Source organism: Pteropus alecto, unplaced genomic scaffold (genome assembly GCF_000325575.1).
Source record: "Pteropus alecto unplaced genomic scaffold, ASM32557v1 scaffold152, whole genome shotgun sequence".
NCBI classification, from domain to species: domain Eukaryota; kingdom Metazoa; phylum Chordata; class Mammalia; order Chiroptera; family Pteropodidae; genus Pteropus; species Pteropus alecto.
In genome coordinates, this window is record NW_006432227.1 from 7,069,928 (window position 1) to 7,080,600 (window position 10,673).

The following is a 10,673-nucleotide window of genomic DNA, read 5'->3' on the forward strand; positions in this document are numbered from 1 at the left end:
CATGAGATTAACCTCAGGCTGACTAATTGTGGGAATTGGCTGCACCCACAGGGTACGAGTTGCTGTGTGGGGGCTGACCCTGCTATGTGTGATTTGCCCTAGCAGGCTTGTGTACCTTTTGCAACCACCCTTTGAGTGTACTGCTTATGGGACTAGTCAGGAATTGCTCCATTGTGGTCTAGTGCCAGCCTCTGTGGTGGGCCGGTTTTGTGGTAGCTACAGAGTGATCCACAGATGGTTGTTTTCTATGCCGGATCTATGGGTAAGTGGAAGAGACTATGCTATAGGCAGCAGTCTGATTATCCCCGCTCGCTGACCTAGGGCAGTTTAGCAGAGGGACCAGTGCTCCTCAAGGCATGACACTGCCTGTCAGTTGCATGTAAGTCTCTGAAAATGGAAGATCCTCTGGGTCATATGCGTGTTGGGTGGTGCAGGGACCCTAGGAGTCTCCTGGATCTAAATTTCCTCTGCCACTGCAGTGTCAGTTCACATGCCAGTGCTGTCTCTGCGGCTCCCTGTAAAAGTTTTGAATCATAGCAAGGACAGCTGCTGCTGCCGACCTTGGGCCTGCAAACACCCAAGCTCTGCTTAAGAATTACTGAAGCTTGTGGGCCTGAGTTTGTGGCCCAGCACTGAATGCCTCTCCCACATGAACGGGCTTTTCATGGGCCACATGAACTGAGTGCTGTTGTTTGATGTTGAATTTGTGACCCAAGGAAAGCACAGGATGAGACTGGGTTGCCTGGGAGCAGGCTTGTCACAGGTAATTTGTAGGTTAGGTAGGGTGTTGTCTCAGTGACTCAGTGAGGCATGGGGCCATCAAGCCTACACAGATTTGCTCCCAGCTCTGGGACTGCAGGCTCCCACCAAAGTCAGCTATCACTGCACCACCTAATGACATCTGTGATGGGCCCACAAAACCCCTAAGATCTGCCCAAACAATACTGTATCTCATGCTGGCAGCAGCGATCTTCCCGTCCCTTTATTCCCTGAACTTTGCTCACTTTGCTGGCTGAAATCTGTTGCCTGAGCAGAATGTGCAACCCCAGGGAAAAGCAGGCCGGGGAAGACTGCCTATCAATGGGCTGCAGGCACTTGTGGCTTGAGTGAAGCGGAATCTCAGGGAGACAAGGGCCATCGGCCAATGTAGTCTAAGCTTTGCTGCAACTTTGGTGTCTGAGCATCCCACTGTAGTTGCAGATCACAGTGAGAACAGCTGCTGTATGAGACAGTCCCACATACCCCTGCGATCCCCCGACGAGATACTGCAGCTCTTGCAGGCAGCAGAGGTCTGCCTGCCACTGATTTCCATGCAGTGCCCACCCTGTGCCAGCCAAAGCTTGTTGCCTGTGTGGATTGGGAGATCAGAGGATGGGAGGGTCAGGACTGTGGCAGTTCACCGTCAATGGGCCACGTGGAACAATTTGTGGGTGGAGTGGGATGAGTTCTTGGAGAGACTATGACAGTGAGATTAATACAGCCTCAGTCTTGCTGCAACTTCGGTAACCATTTGCATATTCTTACAAAAGTCACAGATCACAACAAGACCAGCTGCTGTCTGGGACTCGCCCACAGATCCCTGATATCTGACCAAATTCATGTTAGCAGAAATGACCTGCCTGAAACTATTTCCGAAATGTGCCCTCACAGCGCTGGCCACTGGCTGTCAGTGTTTGGCCCTGAAAAGGTATAGGATGTGGCAGCCACCCAGCAACAAAAGCCCCTCTGGTTTTTACAGTCAGAGTTATTGGAAACACCTCTTTCTTGGTCGGGGGAGCCCCTGAATGAGGCCAGAGGTTCCTCTGCAGCCTCCTCTCCCTCCCGGCGATCCTCCACCACCCATGGCTGCAGGTCTAGCCAGATTCTTGACTTTGCCCTTCCTACCGGCTTCGATGTGGCTCCTTTATATTTTCAGACATAAGTGTTATGATCAGCTGGACTTCAGGTGATTCTCCACATCGATTATTTTATATTTCAGTTGTAATTTCAATGCCAGCCTGAGACGAGGCAAATCCTGCTTTTACCTAGTACGCCATATTCCCTAATCCCCATAACCTTTATTCTATAACTTTTCATGACAGCCAGATTCCTTGAACTAGACATATGGAAATATCGTGTCTGCATCCTCATTACCTATTTATTCATCTTTCATAGCAGCATAATCTCATTTCCACCCCTGCCCTTCCACTGAGTCCTCCATCAACAAGTTCACTATGACCTTCATGTAGGTATGGACAACCTTACTTCCCCTTTGTGTGGCATTTTAGACCTTTGGCCAATCTTTCCTTTGTAACTCTTGATTTCTCAGTGTTCTTTCTAGTATGCTGTCTAAGTTTTCTTGTAAATTTTCTAGCCATGTGTTAGTTCTCTGCCTTTATTCTTTTTAATCACTATTGCATTTCAACTTCCACACTTTCTCCCCAGGACTTTTCATGTCATACATAATCCCTGGAAGACATTTTGGCCTCATATAGCACCAAAATTATTTAAATTCTGATGTTTCTCAAATATATATCTCTAGTCTCAAATGTTTTCTCAATGTGTAACTACTAACTAGACAAGAATAATAGATTTAAGCAGATAATACATTGAATGGGATATTGAAAAACGTCAAGAGCAATAAAGTACTTGTCTTTTTAGCAATTCTTCTAGAAATGTAAGACAAGAGCTAGAATTATATTTATAGGGATGCAGACTTGAAAAATTATATCGATGGTAGAGGAATATTAAGCATTTTATTTATTTTTATAATGTTTTTTAGATTACATTTATTGGGTGACATTGGTTAATAAAACTATATAGGTTTCAAGTGTACAACTCTGTAATACATCATCTGTATATTACATTGTGTGTTTACCAACCAAAGTCAAATTAACTTCTGTCACCATGTATTTGACCCCCTTTACCCTTATCTACCACTTTTTCCTCTGGTAAACACTAAACTGTTATCTGTGTCTATGAGTTTTTGTTTGTTTGTCTTGTTTGTTTGTTGCTTTCAGTTTTATATCCCACATTTGAATGAAAGCACATGGTTCTCAACCCTTTCCATCTGACTTATTTCATTTAACATGATAACCTCAAGATCCATTCATGTTGTTGCAAATGGCGGTATTTCATTTCTTCTTATTGCTGAGTAATATTCCATTGTATATATGTACCACATCTTCTTTATCCAATCATCTATCAAAGGACACTTTGGTTGTTCCCATGTCCTCGCCACTATGAATAATGCTTCAATGAACATTGGAGTGCATATATCTTTACATATAAATGTTTTCAATTTTGAAAGGGATACCCAGAAGAGGGATTGGTGGTTCATATGGTAATTCTATTCTTAATTTTTCATTTAACATGATAACCTCAAGATCCATTCATGTTGTCGCAAATGGCAGTTTTTCATTTCTTCTTATTGCTGAGTAATATTCCATTGTATATATGTACCACATCTTCTTTATCCAATCATCTATCAAAGGACACTTTGGTTGTTTCCATGTCCTCGCCACTGTCAATAATGCTTCAATGAACATTGGAGTGCGTATATCTTTACATATAAATGTTTTCAATGTTGAAAGGATTACTCAGAAGAGGGTTTGGTGGTTCATATGGTAATTCTATTCTTAATTTTTTGAGGAAACTCCATACTGTTTTCTATAGTGGTTGTACCAATTTACTTTCCCATCAGCAGTGTATGAGAGTTCCTTTTTCCCCACAACCTCTCCAATACTTGTTATTACTTGTCTGGTTGATCATAGCTGTTCTAGCAGATGTTAGGTGGTATCTCATCGTGGTTTTGATTTGTATTTCCCTACAGATGTTTGGTGGTATCTCATTGTGGTTTTGATATGTATTTCCCTAATAGCTAGTGAAATTGAGCATCTCTTTATATGTATGTTGGCCATTAATATTTTGATAAACACAGCTAGAAAGAGAGAAATATTTAAAATATCATAGATTGCAGGTTATAGATGGTACAAAATCCTACAGAAGGAAAGAACAAATAAGAGCTTAAAACAGGTGGAGAATGTAACCTTGGGCACAAAGGGACATCCATCATTTTCTAAAAGACGGAAGGGGTTAAAATAAGGGTGATTGTTTATATAGAGCCAGTATTCTGAGCCAAGGGGTAGGCATGGATTTGTCATCCTCAGCATTAGGCATCTTTTTATAATGTCACTTTTTCCTTGTTTACTATGACACATTTTCCTTCTCAATACTGAATATGATAATGCACACAAGCTTCCTTAAATGATTGTTGTTAAGATTATATAAAAGTGGAAAACCTACAAATAGTAAAAATATTTATAAATGCAAGCCACAATTAAATGGCTACTTTTTTAAAGAAAAAGTAGTTTTTAGCTTATATTTTTGAGGTAGCTTTTTTATTCACCAAATCAATTTTATATGCTATAATCTTATTCAGAATGATTTTCTATGAAGATAGAAAATCAACATCAATTTTTAATCAGTATTATTTTATTAAACACATATATATTTGTAAAATATAACTCAAAATTGTTTTGATATTACATACTAAAAATAATGGTTCGCTCTAATGATTAACTATCGGTAGTCCTATAAATGAAACCTAAGACATGTACACATTTCAAAATAGTAATAAAACTTTGAATTCTAATTCAATTGGCTATACCATATGGACCCAGACTGAGTGATGTACATGCTTTTATAGGAATATTATATGAATATGATAATCAATATTTCACTTTAAACACAGCAATATGTTTTTATTCCTATGGCGATTAGAATGGTGAGAACTAGTAGATTTTTTGCACAGTAAACTTTAGAAAACACTGATTGAGGAATAACAGTATTTACTTGGAAAGACAACGGACATTTTACAGTGTTGATTGTGAAGGATGGAAGAAGACATTTTGAATTAAAAACAATTATGCTTTAAAAACACATAGCACATTAACCTGCCTGACTATTATCACTTGTCAACTAAATAAGTTAGATGCCTATAGAGAAAAAAATCAAAATGTTACAACTGAGAAAATGTTGGAATATGGGATAAAATCATTATCCTATTAATCTAACCTAGTTGTCACCTCAACAGATAGATTGATCTGGTGTTCCCCTGAAGACTTTATGAAAATTCACATAAGCCTATCCTCTAAAGTCATTATTTTCCCAGAAAGCTATATAAAAACCAGGGCTATTGTATTAAAAAGTAACATAAATTTAAACTGTCTTCTCGAGATTTATAAAATATAGCAACAGAAATGTTGGGTCAAAAATATGTGAGCTTAAAAATAAGCACACTCTTCCAATAATACAATAGAATGAGTTGCACTGATTCAAACACTATAACTTGTATATGTTTTAAATTGTCTTCTGGGGGAAATATTTTTTAAATGTCATGACATAGACTAATCTTTTGTTTGACTTGTGCTGACCAAAATACCCTTAGGAAGGCTTATGGTTTAAAATTATGTAGTGAAGTTTACCAAGGTAGTCTCCAGATCTCCTGGGCTATCAGAAAGATGAAAATGTGAAGTCTGTCTCTTACTGTTTACCCTTTACATGATTTGAGCAAGTGACTTAAGTAAACCCAAGCTTATCATCTATAAGTGAAGATGATAATTCCTTGATATCATCTGATAATTAGCAGTAATATATAGTGACTGGAATATAGGTTGTCAATTGTTAGAATGAATCCTTAATTGAGAAACATTTATACTATAAAACATATTTCATATATTTTAAAATTATTTTAAATGGATTTTATACATGAAATTAAATATTTTATTTTTTCCTTTGATATCTTCTTTTCTATTATCACTTTTCTGATCAATTTATTTCCAGATACTTCTTTACAATCAGAGGTATCAGCATTCAGAGTGCCTTTATTCTCAAGATGATGTTCTTTGCTCTTTAGATGCCATCTTTCCTGCATGCCAGACTCACATTTCTTTCTAACTATTTCTCATATCTATTCCATTTTCTCATAACCTTGGCCAACTGGAAAGGCAGGTTGGGGCAAAATATTCAAAGTCTAGCATCTGTTAAGCTACTTCTTCCCCCATCTTTCTTTTGGGCAGGTGTTCTCTCTCCTCTCTTAGAATTTGGTTGCATCAAATTTAATTTAACATATACCTTTTCTTCTTTATCCCAAACACTTTAAAAAAAAATAATCATTGTCTTCAAATCTAGCATTATTGCCTTCATTGGAATGATATACATTTGTTTATGTCCTATCATTTTTACTATTCTTAATCCAAATGAAATATCGCTTTTAGTCCAACTAATGAGCAAAATCTTAATATCAACAATAATTTGTATTATCATTGTATTCATAAAGTAATTATCAGAGTCTACAATTTTATCATAGTTGCTATGATAAAATCTAAGTATTTAACTTTCAACTGTGAAAAATAACAATAAATGACACAGACATCACTCCCTAAAACTATCACATTTCAGCATTAAAACTTTTATTAACACTGTGGGCTGGGTGATCACTACCAATGGCACAGAACTGGTATGAAGCATTTGGTCTACCTTTTCTTCCAAAAGTCTGTTGACTCTATTTCAATGGTTCATCATATTGTTGAACTTCTAATAATTTTATATAAGAAACATTGAGTAGAAGAAATAAATTAGTCTCCAATTACGACATAGAAAAAAAAGAAATCCAAACCAAGTTTAAAGCAGAAAAGATTCACCTTTGACTGTTAACATGGATTTGTCTTTTTACAAGGGAGAGAAAAGATATATGCCTCTCATATTATGCTTTATTTTTTTCAAATCAATACAACATTTTTTTCAAATCAATACAATATGGTATTCCAAACTAAACAATAAATATCATCTTTAACTTTGAAATATGGATTACTTTTCAATCAGATTTTCTTTGGGAAATAAAAAAAACATAAATGAATAACAAATGGGATATATTCCTGTTTTTTTGTTTTGTTTGGGTTTTTTGTTTATTTATTGTTAATATATAGACATTCTTTGTATATGCATCCAGAGTCTAAGACCATGCTGTGTTACAATTGTGTAACTCAAAGAAACAGACTAAAAAGTACAGATGAAAGCATATATAAGAGATTTTTCTAAGAGGAAGAAAAAAAGTACAATTTCCTAAGCGTCAAAGTGGCTTGGCTGCTAGGTAAGTCTTAATACAGAGAACGGAGATCCAAGACTATGCTCTCTTATTCTTTGAGAACTTACATGAGAGACTTTACTTTCTTATTTTTTTCTTGCACAAAAGATACCTTGAAATAGTTGTAGAGAATCTCTAGAGATGTATTTTGGGTATTGCATGTGCAGGTAGTTTTCTGGAACTTTTTAGTAGGATGTTAATATAAAATCCCAGCCTATAGTATATGCTTTAATACTATTGTAATAGGTAAGTTAGTATGGTATATTGTGGAATCTTTATAATAGATATTCAGGTAACAACTATTACTGAAAAAACTTCACTATTTATGTTATTTAGTGGAAATAAGAAAGACCTTATGCCATTTTGTGGGAAAAATAAAGTGAAGATAAAAGAATCATTTTACCAGTGGAATTGATCATCATTTTAGGTCCTCTTCATAATGTGAAAGAATCTGCCTCTACTAGGTATTTTAATTAACTGGCATTGGATCTAATTTAATAATGTGGGCTGCAGTACTTTCAAACACACAAATGATTGCACACTGTTCTCTAATTATACATATTATATGTAGATAACAGAATTATAAATAACCCATAAATATCATATGCAATGTATAGTATTTGTGTATAAATAATATACAAGTAAAATCAAATTTGAGTCTTATAATGCTCATTGGTAATTAATTAAAGATCCCAATTGCTTCTATTCTTACAGGTTACAAGGTGTGGGCACTAAAAAATGTAATACTTTCCTCTCATCTTCTAAATTCTTCTGTCTGGGCTAATAATCAAATAAACAGAGACAGATTAAGGAGAAAATCACAATTTAATACATGTCCATGGGGAAGTCACAGTAGCCTAAAAATTCCAAAGACAGTGAGGCAACATTGGGTATATAAGACATTATGAACAAAGGAGAAAGGAGGGGAAGGGGTGTTAGATTTTAGAAATGAGAATGGGTGATTTATAGGTACTTAAGGAAGAGCAGAACACACATGGCAGGGACGTTCTTGCTGGACAACTCAGAAATAATGCCAAACAGGGAATCTGGCCAACAGAAGCCTGCTTGATCTTATTTACTATTCTTAATTCAAATTAGTCTAAGGCAGCATGATAAGATTTCCTTTATGAAGCAGGTTTCCCTGTCTAAATCTCTTGAGAAGAAAAGTGGGGAAGGGCCAGAGGTTCCCCACTGGCTTGTTTCTCAAAAAAACACTTTAATATCAGTATCCCAAAAAAGCAGCTTTAGGAAAGCAAAATTTTGGTTCCCTTCAGTTGGAAGATATTTTGAAGAATGTCTTGAAAATGTGTTTGTCAGCTAGAGACTTACTTGCACTTTGGATAGTTGACCTACATTGGGATCAACTATTTTGAAAAGTTAGCACAGGGAAAAAAGACATTTATTTAGGGTCCTTCTGTGTTAGATTAGCCTTCACCATAATATTGGAGTTCTTGATTACAGTAACAACCCCCACCCCAAAATAAGTTGTCTCTGAAACTCTAGGTACCTGTCATTTCTAACCATTAAGAATGAGCTTGTTTAATTACAACTTTTATAAATAGAGATAAAAATAGATTCATGAAATATATCAGTCTCGGGTAGAAGTTCATGAGGAAAGATAAAAAGGGTTTTTATTTAGGTCGTGTTAAAATCAGATTTGGGATTCAGAAAAGGCATTCTTATAACAGAGTGTAGTAATAATTAGAGAGGAATAGAAAGCTTAGAGTTGGGGATATGTTAGTAATTCAAAGAGGGTATGATAACAGTTTTAAAGAGATAATGATAGTTAGATGGATTCTAAAGTATTAAGAGCATTGAAGATAGGATGTGGTGATTCCTTGACTATGACTAATAAGGGAGAAGGAAAAATCAAGGGGGCCACAGGGTTGTAGTTTAGGAAACAGGATGAATTATAACGGTGCCTCTCTCTAAAACATGTAATCCTGAGAGGAGACACTATGGAGAGATAGAATGGATAATTCACAGTGTAATTTTTGAATTTTAGATGTCAGTGGCTCATTCAAAGAGATATATCAGTAGGCTGTTGAATATAAGGTGTGCACTGATGTAAATAAAGGTCTATTGAGAGATTCAGGATGTTTTTCCTCCGAGTGGCAGTCTCTAAACAGAAACAAGATGGAAGCCAAAGTTTCCATTTTTCTTTTTTATTTAAGTTTTAGTAAATGACCATATCCAGGTATGAATAAAAGGATAGCATTTAAACTGCTTGTATTCTTCCATATTTGCTGCTTTCCTTCCCAGAATGAGTTTATGTGAGTATGCTGCTCTTTATTTTTGAAGGCCTATGCTCATATGCTTGTTAAAAATTTACTATAGGTAGAGGGTCTTTCAACTCTATTGCATAGTGCTTCTTTTAAATGTACTTTTCTAAAGGCTTTTTGTTGAATAATCAACACAATAAACAGGTATGATGTTTTGCTGTATTATCACATACTTATCAGTCTCTAGAATCTTGAAGATTTTATTTTGAATATCTTCTAAATATGCTTATTGGATCATTGTTTTGCATATAATTTGACTTTTAATAAAAATTTATTACCATTTAGTGGAAAGAATAATATATTTTTGGGAATCAGCTTTAAAAATATTCCCAGGTTCAAAAATTGCAAACATTATAAAACCTTTCATAAACATTCCCTGTAACTGGTAGCTCAGAAAATTACAATTAATCATTTTACTTTTAATATCATATAAGTGGCATTTTTATGTCATTGACTATAAATCAGGGTAGAGGGAAGATGAAAGAACTGAGAACTAGTGTTACATGATGACTCTCACTTACCCTGCTATTCAGCTAAATATTAATTGGACAACTTTACTTCCTAAAGATTTATTTTCTCATCTAAGTAATAGGAAAATGAAGCCTCGACTTTCTAACCTAATAGGGCTATTGTGAAGATTAAAATTAAAATAAAGAGATTATGTTTATGATAGCATTTTGTAATCTGCAACTATACTGTAAATATAAAGAACTGTTATTACAGTGATGGCTTTGCTCTTCTTTTGAGGACTTATGATTCATTAAATCAGTCTGTTGATTGGAGTTGACGCCCTTCAGTCATTATTAAATCATGCTGACTGATTGTAACTAAATTTATTTTTAAGAACATTTTAAAAATTTCCAACCATTTTCTTTATCTTAGGCAACACTGATTAGAATCTGAGCTTTTTTTTTTTTTTAATGGAGTTTCTATCATCGGCCTGATGGAATTTTGGTTGGAGATAAGCCCATTGTTTCGGTTTGTACTCTGTAGCTTTTGAGGTTTCAGAAAGATGGGCCAACAAAATATTTTCAGACATCTGAATTAATATTGTAAAAATTCTAGAGAGTCTTACTTATTTTTGAAAGTATTTTTAAATATATATTTTTTCAATATTGATTTCCGGTTCTACAGACTCAAGTTACCAAGGAAGTGAAAACAATGAAGCTAGTAAGATAAATAAAGCAGCCTTCAAAAATAAATTGCTACTAGCTTGTAAGCAAAGCTATTTTTATATGTTTTTTGACACAAATATAAAGTGATAC